Source organism: Chinchilla lanigera, unplaced genomic scaffold (assembly GCF_000276665.1).
Source record: "Chinchilla lanigera isolate Chin_1 unplaced genomic scaffold, ChiLan1.0 scaffold00023, whole genome shotgun sequence".
Lineage (NCBI taxonomy): Eukaryota > Metazoa > Chordata > Mammalia > Rodentia > Chinchillidae > Chinchilla > Chinchilla lanigera.
In genome coordinates, this window is record NW_004955424.1 from 19,035,369 (window position 1) to 19,049,267 (window position 13,899).

The 13,899-nt window shown below is 50.1% G+C and overlaps 1 long non-coding RNA gene across 3 annotated transcripts; it reads left to right on the forward strand.

Moving 5' to 3' along the window:
• The first annotated feature begins 619 nt into the window (after nucleotides 1–619).
• LOC102029199 lies at nucleotides 620–4,231 on the forward strand. 3 transcript variants are annotated; one of them, XR_001234134.1, is made up of 4 exons: nucleotides 620–673; nucleotides 3,060–3,162; nucleotides 3,280–3,470; nucleotides 3,942–4,231. It is a non-coding gene; the product is annotated as an uncharacterized LOC102029199 (long non-coding RNA). The 3 variants fall into 3 exon arrangements; XR_001234132.1 differs by having other exon boundaries at nucleotides 623–673; nucleotides 2,850–3,162; XR_001234133.1 differs by lacking the exon at nucleotides 620–673 and having other exon boundaries at nucleotides 3,070–3,162; nucleotides 3,383–3,470.
• The last annotated feature ends 9,668 nt before the right edge of the window (nucleotides 4,232–13,899 follow it).

A 13,899-nucleotide genomic window follows, 5' to 3' on the forward strand; every position in this document is an offset into this window, starting at 1 on the left:
AATGCCCTGGGTTCAATCCCCAGCACCTCAAGAAAGAAAAAGGATCAGATTCCAGTGTTCTCTGAGTGAAGCCATCCGGTCAGCCCTTCTCCCAAGACTGTGCTCGGCCTAACTGAGCCTGAAGCTTCGCACTTAACTCGTGGTCTGTGCTTAGCTTTGACTCCATCAAGCTGGAATTGTAGGCAAACGCTTCCCTGATCACGTACTGCCTTCTTGCCACGCAGCCCTAAAGGTTATTTTCCAGGCAAGTTTTCATCGCAGCAAGATGAGCCCCTTGTTCGTTCTGACCCCCAGTGCTGGAGCTCACACACGCCACCTGCAGGTGATGGGGCCCAGCGGTCCAGGACGGGAGGGCGCCCACCCGCCGCGAGCACGCTGTGTCCTCCGGGAGGCTAAGCTCCCCTCGCTTCCGAAGCAAGCACCACCGACTTTGCAGGATCCGCGCGCTTTAAAGGCAGAACAGAGCAGAGAGTCAGAGCTTGTTGTGGGATCTAAGAGACTCAAATCTCTGCTCTGTCATTTATGAGCTGCGTGGCCAGGGCCCTCAGTTTTACATCCCTAAGCCGCAGTTTGTCTGCAGGATGAGGATCGGAATAATACCCACGTCACAAAGGTTCTTGTGAGGTCAAACGAGATCACGCATGTGAACCGCTTAGCACGCGCATGGCACACCGTAAGTACAAAAGAGCAGAATATCGCTCGCACAGCTGCAAGCGGGCGGGGGTTGACGAGCTCTTCTATCTCGCCAACAGCAAGGCAGTCAGATGGTTCCTGCTGAAGCAGAATTTTTCCAGGTTTTGAGGACAATCCCCACGAGAAATGCTTTTTATTTTGCAATCCAGGCTAAACAAACATGAGATACATGACCGAAGCAAAACAAGTTTTATCAAACAATAATTATCCTTGCTATGGCAACCCGCAAAGGACTTTTGGCCTTTCAGTTCTTTTGTTAGTCTACTTTTGTTTCTTGGTTTATTTTTGAAAATTTTCTAACTTACAGAAGAGTTGAAAGAATAATACAGAAATACCCTTCACCTACAGCAGAGTTCCTCAACTGCGGCACAAGTGATCCTTGGGGCTGGATAATTCCTTGCTGTGGAGAGCTGTTCTGTGCATTGTAGGATATTTAGCGGTTCCTTAGCCTTTTTTTTTTTTTTTTTGGTCTTTTTGAGACAGGGTCTGGCTATGCAGTTCAGACTGGCCTTGAGCTCACTTTGTAGTCCCAGCTGGTCTCAAATTCACAATAATCCTCCTGCCTCAGCCTCCCCAGTGCTGGGATTACAGGCATGCGTCACCATGCCCAGCTTAGAGGTTTCCTTAGCCTTTACCCACAAGGCACCATTAGTACCCCATCCACACACCAGTTTGTACAAGGAAAACTGGCGCTAGATCTTGCCAGGCACCCCCGGTAGGTGAATTCATTGCTCTTTGAGAACTACTGAGCCAGCCTTACGAACAGTTAACATCTTGTCACTCTGCCTTTCTCCTGAGTACACACCCATGCACACACACACACACAAACATAGACAGTTTTTGGTGTAATTATTTGAAAGTAGATTGCAGGCTTCATGATACCTGCCACCTAAAATACTTCACTGTGCATCTCCTAAGAACAAAAGCATTCTCTTACACGGCCGCAAAGCCACTACTGCCCCTGAACGATTCACGTTCGTGCGGTGATAGCTTTTTTCCTTCTGTGTTGCTTGTAACCTGCTGGATTAGTTTCACTCCACTGTGGGTCATGATCTGCAGTTTGGGATTCAAGAGGCTCTCAGAAACTAACACAGCCCTCTTCGGGAGATCTGTAAAACCAGACCGAGGCCATCCCGGCTGCAGAAGGGCCGCACAGGAGGTCACAGCGCCGAGCGCACGTTTACAGGAGTCTTTCCGACACGCACTGCTCTTTCCCCCTCTGACGGCTTCCACCTCACAGAGCACGCCCAAGGGGCACAGCGAGCAGACGGGCCAGCCGCCCCCCCTGCAGGGGACCCAGGAGCTCTTCCAGGCGCCGGTGGGCACCGTGAGGTGTGTGCCCTGGCCTGTCTGCCCGGGGCTGGCAGGGCCTGCCCAGCTGGGTGCACAGCAGCCTGACCACATCACAGGTCCGGGCTGGGGCTCAGGCTCAGGCAAGCTGCCCACCCCTTCCCTGTCCTCCCAGCTCCTTTCCTGTACCTGTACTGGCTCCAGGAAAGTGGTTATGAGCTGGTCCAGAAACTGCCAACAGGCCAGGGCCAAGAAACATGAAAGTACGTGAGTCACTGGTCATGTTGGAGTCTCCTGGCCTTATAAATCCGGCCTTTGAGTCTAGCATCAGGATCTAAACAGCAGAGACTTGAAAACTAACACTACCAAAGTGGAAGGGCAACCAGCTCACCTCCAGAGCCTTCTGCCCCGTCTCCTGCTGGTCTGGAAGGACTGCGGAGCAAGAGGCACGAGGAGGCCTCCAGCCCTGGCTAACAAGGGGCCGCAGTCCACACGTCCTTTGTTTGCTCATAAAGGCCTGAAACCTGTGCAGGCCACACTCCCTAAAAGGCAAGGATTTCTCCAGCTGGAAGAGCAGAGGCAGATGCCTTAAATCAGCTCCCCTGTTGGAGGCAAAGGAACTGTCCACAGCCTGAAAAGCCAAGGGGAAATCCCCTAACCCCCAGGACGGATGCTTGATACAGGGCACAGTCACCGTGACCACAGCCCATCACCCCAAGAAGGGGCGGAATGCGGGTGCCACATCCCTGCCCTGAGTACGGGAGAGACAGGCTACCTAGGGGGTTTCAGGGACGGGCCATCAAAGGAAATGAATTTGCCCAGAAATGAAGAAATGCCATCACTGTGGCATGCCCTATACTTCCCAGGGAATCAGAAGAAAAGGTAGGGACGTTTCCAGAGCTGGCAATGAGCGAGAACTGCGACAGGAAGCAGCTATGGACCGGCGCACCACAGAGCTTCCCTGAGTGCCAACCGCCGTCACCTGCGGCCACGCCCACTGCAACTCCGAGGCGTTATCGAAGCCCACGATTGTTCCCTTTACATAATTAGTTTTCTTCTTCGCCGCTGAATTACAGGGCCGTGAGAAGCTCGTCTGCTCCACTCATTATTGTGTCCTCACGTCTGAGAACAGAGCCCGGGACACACAAGCAGTGCTCGAGACCTCTGACCCCTGAGCCGGTGAGCACACAGCAGACGTTCACCTCCCACGGCGCTGGAATCCGGGGGGGGGGGCGGTCTAAGGCCTAGGGGCCAACACACTCAGTGTTTGCTGAGAGCTCTTTCCGTGGATTGCAGGGGGAAACGGGGTCTTGTGCCGTCTCTTCTGATAACTGCACCGACCCCAGCATGAGGCTCCACAGTTGTTCAGACCTCATCTAAATCTCTTTGTGTCCCGGAGGTCCCGCCTCCAGACAGCACCACAGAGGGCTTGAGGCTTCCAGCACAGTTCGGTCTGCAGCACATGCTTTTCCCTCGACGACTGCATGGTGAGTCCAGTTTGCTTCGCTGAACAGAGGAAGAAGGCAAAGCTCAGTGTTACAGTTACAGGGTGTGGTACTGGACATTGAACCCAGGGCCGGCACACTGAGCTATATCCCCCGGCCTTCTTTACTTAACTTGGAGACATGCTATCACTAAGTCACTATGTTGCTCAAGCTGGGCCTGAATTTGCTATCCTCCTGCCTCAGCCTCCCAGATTGCTGGGCTTACAAATGCTTACCACCATGCCTGACTTACAGTTGGGATCTTAAGTGTCCTCCCAAGGTCTTCGTGGTAAAGGCTGGCTGCCCAGGGTGACGCTATTGGGAGCTGGTGGGGCCTTCAGGAAGTTGCCATTGTGCTGGGAGGTTTTTAGGTGACTGGAGAAGTGCCATGGAAGGCACCCCAGGACCTCCCCGGACTCATTCACTGTCTCCCTCTCTCTCCCTCCCTCTCTCTCTCTCCCCCTCTCTTCTTAGTCATGAAGTAGGTGGTTTTCACTACGATAATATCCTGCCTCACCACACACCCAAAGGCAACAGGACCAAGCAATTATGAACTGAACTCTGAGTCAAAATGAACGGATTTGTAGATTCATTATCTTTTCTTTTATAAACCGATTGTGTCAGGTATCCGGTACGGTACCCACACCCAGAGAGGCCCCAGTCACTCAGCAAACCCGTGCTCAGCCTGGGCCTCCCAACCAGAGCTCCTGCCTGCAGTTCCCACACCGCGTAAGACCCATGGAGAGTCAAAGATTATCTTTGAAAAAATGAAAATAAATATTTTTACTTAAAAAAAATCACCTTTATAATTTCTTTCTTCCCTGTGGGATGCCCTGGCACGATGGCTTTGCTTGCCTCGGCTCGACTCTAAAGCCACAGGACACTTTCTGAGCTGGAGGAAGCCTCCTGAGCCCCTGCCTCTCAAGGAGCTGCACGGGAGCCTTGCCCGACTGAGAAGCGCCTCAAGCTTGTGTTCAGCGGCTCGCTGCTGGAGGCTCCACTCCCAGAGCTGGCCTCCTGGTAGCAACAATCTGATACGTTCAGAATTGTGGAGCTGCTCAATACAGGGGGAGGTTAATTAGATAAGTATTTGAGGAGCCCGAGAGAGACTGTGGCTCAAATAAAGGCATCAACAATTTGGCCAGATCTGTCCAAACTAGCCCCAGACAGGGTACCATTTCAAGGGGCACCACCTGGACATGTTAAGAGGAAAAGAAAAAAACAGGAATTCCCAAGAGAATTCCTGCAGTTTTTCAGCTACTTCAGATTAGCACGTGGGAGAAGCAGCATTTGGGGCGTTTACGGGTAGAAGGATCTTCCTGAAGCCTTTCCCACTGCCTCCTGTGACTCCCATCCCATCAGCCAGCTGTCTCGCCCTGCTCCCGTGCGTGGAGCCATTGAGAGCCACACTGATTGATCATCAGAGCCCAGCAGGGATATTTCTTGTCTAGCATCAAGATAGTTCCTTCCCTTAAATGCCCTAAAATTAGGCAGTCACACACATACTTTCTTCCCCTTCACCCCACTCCTGCCTCCGCCAGCATCTCCCAGATCTCAGCCTAGAAAGGCAATGGCTACCACATCACCTTCAACCGGGGCTCACTGAGGACTGAGGTGTCCTGAAGCGGCTACAGCTGAGCGGTGCTCGGCTCCCGCATCTGCAGCTCCCTAGAGAAGGAGCCGGGCATCCTCTGCTCACGGCCTGTCTCCCAAGCCCTGGCTGTGCTCTACCAGCTGTATTTCATTTTCCCCCAAATCCACTCTGAATGAACGAATAAATCGCAGCTCAGAAAAGTACTGTATCATGTACATAGCTGCAAATCTGCCTCCGAAACCCTTGCTCACTTCATTGCGCCGTACGATTTCCCAACTCGTCATCATCCTACCGTATTTCGAGCTGAAAATACAGAGCATTCTATTCTCAAAACTGACTGACTAGCTGGATATGGGGTATATGCCTGTAATACCAGCACTAGGGAGGCTGAGGCAGAAGGATTACCAACTCAAGGCTAGCCTGGGCTACACAACGAGTTCAAGTTGAGCCTGGACTACTTAGTGAGACCCTGTCTCAAGACAGCAACAATCTAGCTATACTAAACTTAGACTAGAAAATTAAAAGCTTTTTTAAAAAAAATTAATCACCAATAGTGTTAGAAAATTTCGGTTAAAAAAAAAAAACACGGTCAAAGGCTAACTTTTTTTTTTTTTTTTTGAGACAGGCTCTTGTCACATAGTTCAGGCTGGTCTTGAATTTACTGTGTAGCCCAGGCTTGCCTGGAACTCACAGCAATCCTCCTGCTTCAGCCTCCCCAGTGCTGGCATTACAGGTATGTGCCATCACACCTGGCTCTAAGATTTTCATGTCAGCATAGAATGAACCTACATGGACAAAAGGACTGAATACTGTAGCATTCGCTCTGAAAAAGCCAAAATGCTACTCTTGGCCAAATCTGTGTCCTCATCCCTCAGCAGGGAGACAGCCAGCAAGGGTAGAAGTGGGTCCCCTGAGGGGTTCAGTACAACCTCCTGTCGTCAGGCTGCGACCTGCTGGGGTGAAGCACGGCAGAAGGAGTGCACTGCTGGGCCAAGGGTGGCCTTTCTCATTGGAAACGAAGTTCTGAGCGGAAAGCACCCTCCTGCTCTAACAGGCCATTCTGGGTGGGAAGAGAGAGGCACAGTTACGGCCGGACTCCTCAGCAGAATACCTCAGGAGCCGGGCAGGGCGTCCCTCCCACCCTGTGCTGCGCTCATTGAAAACAAAAGGCGGTGGCCAATGGGCCGAGGGACTCCTGCAGCTTCCTTCCTTTCAGTGGGCCCACAGACGCCCGCCAGCCCGGAGGGCTCTCCAGGGGAAGAAGGTCTCACTCTCCCGACAAGCAGCCCCGCCTGAGGCCAACACCAGCAAGGGAGCCGCTGACACCCTTCAGCCTGCGCTGGCATCTGGGGAGCCCGATCCTGACCTACGGCCACTGTCTTCACGGCCCTGGGCCGTCCACAGCACAAAGACCAGAAATGTGCTCCATGACCTCTGTGATCAGCGCTTTCATTACAGGAGCGCCAGGCGTGAAGCCAGACTGCAGCGGGAGGCCCAGAGGTGAGAGGACCTCAGAGCAAAGGGGACTCGGGGAACCCAAAGTTTAACGGCCTCAGCCTGCGGAGGGCCCGGCATGTGCTCCCCAAGGCTGTGTACCTCGGGAGACCCCAGGCCCGCTCCCTGCCGTCCCTCCACAGCCTCAGGGCAAGGGAACCTGGCGACGCTCCCCTCCGCTGCACCAAGCTCGGGCGACGCCCCGGCCGCTTTTCCTAACTGGCTGAGCAGCGCTGCTGCAAAGGCCGTGGCTTCTGACTCAGCCACTCATTTGACCAGGCTGCTGCGAGGCCCGTGGTCCCACCTGTCTCCCCCTTTCTGTAGCTCGTTACCCCAACTTCATCAGCACCAGTGGCTTCCACAGAGATCAGCAAGCTTTATTTTGGGGTTTAGTGCAGAACCCCAAGATCTAATAAGAATATTCTTACACAAAACGAGAATCTGATGAAACTGGAAAAATGCACCTTGGACTTCGTGTTTCCAGGTAAAGCAAAACTCCTGTAGTGTACCACACGGGCGGGGTCAGTTGGTCGGCTGGGTGCTTAGCTGGTTTTTGCACTAGTGGGGATTTAACCCAGGGCCTCGAGCTCCCTAGGCAAAAACTGTACTGCTGAGCTGAACCCTCAGCCCCCTTCTTTATTTGTTCTGACACAGGGCCTCACTGAGTCCCCAGGCTGGCCTCACATTTGAAATCCTCCCTGTTCCAGCGCCCCAGGTAGCTGGGACTGCGGGCATGCGGGCCACACCCAGGGCAGGGAAGTGCTTCACTGCAGCTCCTCGCTAACTCCACGAAATTCTCCAGTGGGAGACCCAGGTTTGGCTGCTCCAAAAGAGGTCTGACGTCCTGGTGTTTAAACAATAGAACTCAGCGCTGCTTTTCGAGAGTCGAATTCACGCGATGGGGGCAGCAGCGCAGCTCCAGGCTGGGGACCCAGGCTGTCCAGGGCAGCGGTGTTACAGAACCAGGCCTGTTCCGCCCACTGCACAGGATGCCAACCGCTGGAAGACAAGCTTCGCAGAGGAGAAAGAGTTTCCTCACAGGCAGCCCTGTGCGGAGATGGGAGAGAAGCCTCCGCTCTGCCCCTCAAGGATAAACTTGGGGGCCCCTAGAGGCAAGGTGTGGGGGAAGATGGTGCGGGGTTAAGTTTTCCCTCGGGTGCAGGTCCCCGTCTGCATGGTCCACATGTGTCACGGAAGTCAACTTCTTTCCCAGCGGCAGCGCAAAGGACAGGCCAGTCCGGCCACCCCCTCCCTTCCAGGGCCGGCCTGGGGGCTGCACACCTCCCTGTCCCTTGCCCAGACCTGCAGTAGCGGAGGGTGCAGTGACCTCCAGGGAGGCTGTACCAGGGCAGCCTTGTGCTCAGCTGAAAATTGGATTTTTACATCAAAATGGAAGAGAGATATGGTCTTTACCCAGATGCTGTGGTTTCTCCTTTGCCTTGCAGGGGGGCTGGGGTCGAGCTCAGGGACCGAGCGCTCTCCTAGCTTGAGCGAGGCCCTGCGTGGATTAAAAATAACTTGGTTGTTCAGCAGCTCTTTAGTGGGAAAATCAGTGCCCCGTGTGTAAAATTAGGTTAGAAATATGCTGAGCTACTGAGCGTGATGGCACCACACAGTTCGAGCGTCCTAGGAATCACACGTACCCGTCACCGTCCTAAAGGCCAAGACGAGGCCCATTGGTGGTTAATCCATGGCCCAGGCATAGAGTTTGCTTGAGAAATGGTTTAATGTGGAGAAGAGTGGTAAACAGGGCAGGGAAAGGAGTTTGGAGTCCCACTGGGGAGGCCCCAAAGCACAAACAAGGACAAGGATGTTCTTTCTTTTTTGTTTGTTTTTGTTTTTTGTCATTTTGAGACAGGGTCTCACTATGCAGTTCAGGCTGGCCTTGAGCTCACTTTGTAGCCCAGGCTGGTCTCGAACTCGCAACGATCCTCCTGCCTCAGCCTCCAGAGTGCTGGGATTACAGGTGTGCACCACTACGCCCAGCGAGGATGTTCCTTCTTTATTTTATTTTATTTATTTATTTTGGAGGGTTTTTTCCGGTAACGGGAATCAAACTCACAACCTTGTGCTTGCCAGGCAGGCGCTGTGCTGCTGAGCTAAATCCCCAGCCCTGATGTTCCTTCTTTATACAGCTGGATTTAACTTTGGTCTAACATGTTCAGGTTTATAGAAATTATTGTGTTTTGCTACAAATAACAACAGGATACATAACATTTTTCTTTTCAAAAAATTTGTTATTGTTGTTGTTATTGTTACAGTGTTAGGGGCTGAACCCAGGGCCTTCACACTGAGCTACATCCCCAGCCCTTTGTATTTTTTGAGATGGGGCCTCACTAAGATGCCCAGACTGGGCTCCAATTTGTGATTCTCCTGCCTCAGCCTCCCAGGTAGCTAAAATTACAGGTATGTACAGCCACATCCAGCTGCACTGGCTTTTCTTAGACAAAAATCTTTAGACAGTATTTGTTCCTGAAGGGGCGTCAGTCCTGTTCTTAGCTGTCGTGGACTAACTGAACATCCTGCCTGTTTACTAACAAAGCACCTCCTCCCCTCCCCTGGTCATCCATGAAATGCCCTGGACTGTTTTTAGCTGAAAGGGAAATCTCTGAGCTCTTTAAAAATAAATGAAATGAAAATGAGATATAATTACTGTCAGTTGCAACCATAACCATAGGGTTGGTTGGTATAAATGTTGCAATATTTTATTGGTCAGCTTCTGATCTACCACATGAAACATTTTTCGAAAATTTCAAACCCTTCCCCTCACTCCCATTGCCCACAGAGTCAGTTCAACCGCTGTGCCCAGTGGGCAGGAGGGCTCACTGTCACACCCAGTCGCTGGTTAACAGACTGTTGGCATTCGTCGGGGGAGAAGGGCATTTACAGGTGACTATTTTAATATTAGTTCCAAGTCATTTTTCTTGACAGAACATCTCGGTTAATAATTAGCTCGGCTTGCTGGGGCTTCCTACATGAACATGCCAGAGCGCAGGACACAGAGGAGTGACGTGTCCATTCAGCTTGCGGAAAATGAATTCCCAAATTTTATTCCTTTGGCTCGACTCAATTTTTTTAGCCTGGGATAGTCTCTCAGCAAAGAGTATTTGTGCCTCCCCATTGTTTACCGAAGAACAGAAAACTAGCTCCAGCAGGAGAGAGGGCAGAAAGACAAGGAGAAAGGAAGGAGAGAGGAAAAGATAGGGAGAGAGAGAGCTCCCTTTTGAGGGTTGAGGGACCACACTATTTTTTGAGTGTGTATTTTTTAAATTCTACCTAGTAAGTCCCTTTATGCCTCAAAAGAAAAGAAAGAAAAAGATGAAAAGAAAGAAAGGAAGGAAGGGAGAGAGGGAGGGAGGGAGGGAGGAAGGAAGGAAGGAAGGAAGGAAAAAATCGCCAGGTGGCACATGCCTGTAATCCCAGCACTCAGGAGGCTGAGGCAGGAGGATCGTTGTAAGTTCGAGACCAGCCTGGGCTACAAAGTGAACTCAAGTCCGGCTTGAACTGCATAGCGAGACCCTGCCTCAAAAAGACAAAAAAAGAAAGAAAGAAAGAAAGGGAGGGAAGGAGGGAGACAAGGAAGGTTCCCCACAAAAAACCAGATGCAACTCTGCACATTGGTGCAAAGATCGCCTTCTCTCCTGAGAAGTTTCTGGAAGCATCCTCCTCTCTTGCAAATGGAAACTGTGCTGCCTTCCGCCAGAGAACATGCGTGCCTGGAGCTGGTCAACCAAAAAGATCGTTTCTAAACTAGTCAGCACATGTTTGGAGACTGCAGGCTGGACAGACCCTGGAGGCCTGAGAGGGGACTTCTGCCCCCAAGGAAAGACCGAACCCAAGCCAGGGATTCTTGGCCCTATTTAAATAGCATGCAGAAACCTCAGAGTGCTGGGAGGAAAAGAAAACAAACAGCTGAAAAATCAGCTTTTTCTTTCTCTCTCCTGAGGTTTTCTTGAGTTAAAAAGGAAAAAAAAAACCTCCTCCAGCATTCTGTAAGACCTTTAGACTTTTACCCATTCCAATTAATAATTTTAAAAGCAAATCGACTTGCTTGTCATTCAGTAGTGTATTCTGAAACTAACAATGACATTTTGGAGCTATAAAGATAAGTCAGCGGGCTTTTGTTTTGTCTTGTTTTGTTTTGTTTTTGGAGACAAGATCTCACTGTGTAGGTCTGGCCTCAAACTGGCTATGTAGCCCAGGCTGGCCTTGAGCTCTCAATCTTCCTGCCTCAGCCTCATGAGGGCTGGGATTATAGGCAGGCACCATCATGCCCAGCCTCTTCTTGGGCATCTCTGTTGCTATTTTTCTTGCCGTACATATTCAAATTTGCCCCTAATTTTCATACCTAGCAGCACTTTCATTGCCTGCTTATGCCAAATTCATTCCCTGAAAGTTACTAGGTGTCTACTCCACGCCAGGCATCCTGCAAGAGCCCGGAGATAAAACAGGGGTGAGAAGCTGGGCGTGGTGGAGCACAGCTGTCATCCCAGCACTCTGGGAGGCTGAGGCAGGAGGCTCACAAGCTCAAATCCAGCTTAGACAACCCTGTCTCAATATGAAAATTTTAAAAATTACAAAAAGAAAAGAGCTGGGGTGTAGCTCAACGTGAAGGCTCTGGGTTTGGTACTCAGTCCTGTGGGGGAGTGAAAAACAGGCCAAGGATGGCAGGCACTGGTGCACGAGCACCCCGGCTCCCTCACCTCTAGGGGAGCTTATGCAGGTGGTGTGTTTTCTACAATACCCTCCAAAACCTCGGAGTGAAAATAAGCTCCCGTTACCTGTCCTGGTACCTTGGCTGGTAAAGCACCTGCTGTGGCTGTCTTCCTTTCCCCTCTTTCTTCCCGTCCTCCATAGTAGTTTGCTAGAATAATTTCCTAAATAATATACTTTGTCCACAAATTCCCCCACCAGGGACTGCTTCTACAGCCTTTCAAGGAGCATATTGGAAGCACGCACACTGCTTCTTTGGTAAAGCAGTCATCACCTGACAGCAGACACTGAGCCCTGGAAAATGCACCTGGGGTAAAACCCCTAACACTCAACCCTTACCTCACACCATATACATAAATTAAGATAAATCAGACTATAGCGCTACACGCAAGAGATAAAATTGCAGAACTGCCAGCAGAAAACACAGGAAAATAATCTTGTAGCCTTGGGTTCGGCAAAGACTTTTTAAATAAGACACAAAAAGAAAAATAGACAAATTTAGCATTATTAGAATTTTAGATTTTACTCTTGCAAAGACACAGTTTAGAAACAAAATCAAAAAGAGACAATTAAAGAATCTAGAAGGAAAGCTAAAACCAAGAGAAAATATTTGCCAAACAAATATCCGGCAAAAGGCTGGTGTCAGGGTACAAGATCAAGATCTCTTACAACACAAGGGGGGCTGGGGCTGGGGATTTAGCTCAGCGGCACAGCACCTGCCTGGCAAGTGCAAGGTTGTGAGTTCAATTCCTGGTACCAGGAAAAAAACAAAACAAAACACGAGGGGGGAGTGGGCAAAAGAAATGAACCAATACTTCATAAAAGATGCAAAAATGAAAAACCTGTGCAGAGGTGCTCAACATCATTAGTCATTAGGGCAATGCAAATTAAAGCAATAATGAGAGCCGGGTGTGGTGGTGCACGCCTGTAATCCCAGCACTTGGGAGGCTGAGGCAGGAGGATCACCATGAGTTCAAGTCCAGCCTAATCTACATAGCAAGACCCTGTCTAAAAAAAAAAAAAAAAAGGAATAATGAGGCTCCACTACATAGAAGTTCATTCAAATAGCTAAAACTATGAAGACTGACAACATGAAGCATTAGTAAGGATGTCTGAGTTAACAGAAAGCATATACTTTGTTGGTGGGAATATAGATACTTTTTAAAAACATAGCGTGTGTGTGTGTGTGTGTGTGTGTGTGTGTGTGTGTGTACACGTGTGTACTGGGGACTGAACCCAAGGCCTTCACCTTGAGCTATATCCTCAGCCCTTTTTATCTTTTATTTTGAGAGAGGGTCTTGCTAAATTGCTAAATTGCCCAGGCTGGGCTCACACTAGCAATCCTCCTGCTGGGCTGGTGGGATTATAGGCATACGCCACCACACCCAGCTTGTTTCTTATAAATTTAAATATATATTCACCACATAACCTTAGTCAAACATTAATTTTACTCCTAGATTTTTGAATGAAGAGAATTGAAAACATATATCCATACAAAGGTCTGTACGCATGCTCATAGCAGATTTCTCAATAATAACCAAAGCCAGAAAGAGCCCAGCTGTCAGCTAGCACAGCAGCAAACAAATTGTGCTGCCTCCACTCGGTCGACCTCTGCTCAGCTGTGTGAAGGGTGAGCTGCTGACGCACACTGCAACACAGACAACTCTCAACGCACTGCCAGGTGAAAGGAGCCAGACTCCAGGGACTGCCAACTGTGGGTTCCTCAGGAGACAGAAGCAGATCTGTGAGCGTCAGGGGCCACGAGCAGGGCAAGGGGGTCAACTGCACGGGAAGGAAGAAACTCTGGGGGTGATGGGCATGTTCCACGTCTCGACTCTCACTGTGATTTTGGGAGTGTGCATATTTGTCAAAGCTCAGCAAACTGTACTCTTGACATTGGGGATTTTATGTTACAGAATTTTTTTTTTTCTTTTTTGTCTTTTTGAGACAGAGTCTCACTATGCAGTTCAGGCTGGCCTTGAGCTCACTTTGTAGCTCAGGCTGGTCTCAAACTGGCAACAATCCTCCTGCCTCAGCCTCCCAAGTGTTGGGCATGGCGGTGCACATCTGTAATTCACCACTTCCAGATTAGAACAGAGGTGGTTACGCCCTGACTGTGTGTTTTGGTAAAAGTTGGAGCCTTGGACTTGTTGCTTAAACCAAATAGTACAAATGTAACACTGTCTATGCTGAAGCTTGGAAAGTAGATTACAGACATCTTACAGAGATCGTACTCTCCCCTTTGAAACCCTTCAGGGATTTCCTTTGTCTTTTTCTCGTTTTTTGTTTTTGTTTTTGTTTTTTTTGGGGGGGGGCTTATTTTTGAGACAGGGTTTCACTATGTAGTCCACTCCGGGCTTGAGTTCACTATGCAGCCCAAGCTGGCCTTGAACTCACATGATCCTCCTGCCTCAGCCTCCCAAGTGGTGAATACACCATGCCCAGCTTCTTATTTCTAATACATGCTTAATAATCGCTAATGTGTATAAGCCAAGCAGATTAAGAATGGAGAACTTTTAAGTAGGAAAGAGGGAAGGAGGGAGGAAGGGAGGAAGGGAGGAAGGGAGGAAGGGAGGAAGGAAGGAAGGAAGGAAGGAAGGAAGGAAGGAAGGAAGGAAGGAAGGAAGGAAG